Source organism: Nylanderia fulva, unplaced genomic scaffold, assembly GCF_048542155.1.
Source record: "Nylanderia fulva isolate GAGA-0341 unplaced genomic scaffold, ASM4854215v1 Scaffold454, whole genome shotgun sequence".
NCBI classification, from domain to species: Eukaryota; Metazoa; Arthropoda; class Insecta; order Hymenoptera; family Formicidae; genus Nylanderia; species Nylanderia fulva.
Genome location: NW_028190537.1, coordinates 42,198 through 44,675, shown reverse-complemented (window position 1 = coordinate 44,675; position 2,478 = coordinate 42,198). Strand labels below are relative to the sequence as shown.

The following is a 2,478-nucleotide window of genomic DNA, read 5'->3' as shown; positions in this document are numbered from 1 at the left end:
GATTCATTCTCCGGATCTTTGAAACATCAGAGGCGGATTAGTCCTTCACGGAAATTCTCAAATCATTTTATCGGATTCCTGGAACAAGAGGAAAATGCCAATCGATAGATCACCAGTTAGACCCTGTTCGGATACACAGATTGATATGGATTTGGCGAGCGGATCAAATCAGGTTGAATCAGAAAATATTAATATTTTACTTTCTCAAACTGGACATCAGGTGAGTGATCCTATGTTACAAATTCACTCAAATGAGTTTCGTTTATTAAAACTACCGACTTTCTGGCATAAACAACCTAAACTCTGGTTTGCTTCTATTGAAAGTGAGTTTACGGTTTATCGAATTCGATCAGATGATATTAAATATAGTTCTGTCATTCGTCATCTTGATGAACAAGCCTTAGTAAACATATCTGAAGTCATTGAAAATCCACCTGAAATAGATAAATATAATTATTTAAAGAAAATATTAATAAATCGCTTTACGGATTCAGAGGAAAAACGTTTGAGACAAATATTAGCTGGAATTGAACTTAATGATAAAAAGCCTTCGGAATTACTTCGAGAAATTCGTCATTTATCTGGAGGATCTTTAGCAGATAGTGTTTTGCAAATGATTTGGCTTTAACGCTTACCACATAGAATTCAAACGACTTTAGCCGTAGTAGAGGATGTTCCTCTTGTTAAACTTGCGGAATTAGCCGATAAAATTGCTGATCGGGACGGCGGTTTGCAAGTCGCGGAAGTTTCCAATAATACAAGTAATAAATCTTCGGATTTCGCGGATTTGCTACGAAGAATCGAAGCTCTTGAAGTTTCTCGTCGTCGAGATCGTTCCAAAAGCCGGTCTAGAGAGAATAGAAGATTTAGATCGTTATCGCGTAACAAAGACAAATCAAATAAAGATATTAAAGATACATCAATTTGTTTTTACCATAAAAAGTTTGGTGATAAGGCTAAACGATGTACTTTACCTTGTTCTATGTCCAAAACATTCTTGGCTTCACAGGAAAACTAAAAACGCCGCTTAAGACTGAGGCTGCTTACGACGGTGTTTCTAACAATCGCCTCATTATTTTCGACAGACATTCAAATTTGAATTTTCTTGTCGATTCGGGCGCTGATATATCGTTGTTACCTAAAAAGGTTTTATTGAAGCCGTGGCATACTAATTTAAAACTTTTTGCCGCAAATGGTACTCAAATTAATACTTACGGTTCTAAAACTTTAATTTTGAACCTCGGTTTAAGGAGAGAATTCAAATGGAAATTTTGTGTCGCGGATATTCAACGTCCTATTTTAGGCGCCGATTTCCTTTGTCATTTTAATCTCCTAATTGACATTAAAAACAAGAAATTGATTGATAATGTTACCGGTCTTATGAATACTGGAAAAATTCAAGAAATTGCGCATTTGTCAATTTTTACCACATCTCCTGATTCTGTGTACCACAAATTTTTGACCGAATTTCCAGGACTCACCCGTTTTTCTCCAATTTCCTCGGTAAAAACACATGGTGTTGAACATCATATCGTTACGGAAGGTTCTCCTAAATTTTCGACTCCCAGAAGACTTACTCCTGAGAAACTTAAATGTGCCAAGGAAGAATTCAAGTCTATGATGGAGCAAGGAATTTGCAGACCTTCAAGCAGCTCCTGGGCAGCCCCTCTACATATGGTACCTAAAAAGGAACAAAATTCTTGGAGACTGTGTGGTGATTATCGTGCACTCAATTCAGTGACTATCCCGGATCGTTATCCCTTACCTCATATTCAAGATTTTTCTTCTTCACTTTTTGGTAAGAATATCTTTTATAAAATCGACTTAGTTAAAGCGTACTATCAAGTACCCGTCGCTAAAGAAGATATTCACAAAACAGCTGTCACTACTCCATTTGGGCTTTTTGAATTTGTCGTAATGCCTTTCGGTTTACGAAACGCAGCCCAAACTTTTCAACGGCTCATAAACTCTTTACTTAATGATTTGAGTTTTGCCTTTTGTTATCTCGATGACATTCTTATTGCTTCTAAAGATGAGAAAGAACATATTGCTCACTTACGCATTATTTTTGATCGTCTTCAACAAGCTGGAATGACAATTAATGTCGCTAAATGTCTTTTCGGTCAAAGCGAGATTTCTTTTCTTGGTTACTTAGTTTCTAACCAAGGAGTTAAACCTACATCCGAAAAAGTGAAATCAATTATTGATTATCCTAAACCTAAAACACTTCATGAATTACGCAGATTCTTGGGAATTATCAATTATTATCGTCGCTGTCTCAAGGATGCTGCAAATCATCAAGCTCTGTTAACAGAATATTTAAAGGACAGTCGCAAGAGGGATAGAAGAATTATTTCTTGGACTAAAGAAGCGGAATTAGCTTTCGAGTCATGTAAAGAAGAACTTTTACAAGTTACTACCCTTTCTCATCCTGCTCCTCATGCTCCTCTTATTTTAACTTGTGATGCTTCTGACTTT

General features: G+C 36.3%; 1 long non-coding RNA gene across 2 annotated transcripts; it reads right to left on the bottom strand.

Moving 5' to 3' along the window:
- Positions 1-207: 207 nt before the first annotated feature.
- On the bottom strand, positions 208-2,091 carry LOC146721555 (uncharacterized). Of its 2 annotated transcripts, none has more exons than XR_014925622.1 (6): positions 1,766-2,091; positions 1,482-1,681; positions 1,216-1,387; positions 975-1,138; positions 636-848; positions 208-434 (listed from the first exon to the last, which is right to left on the bottom strand). It is a non-coding gene; the product is annotated as an uncharacterized LOC146721555 (long non-coding RNA). The 2 variants fall into 2 exon arrangements; XR_014925621.1 differs by having other exon boundaries at positions 1,216-1,332.
- Positions 2,092-2,478: the final 387 nt, after the last annotated feature.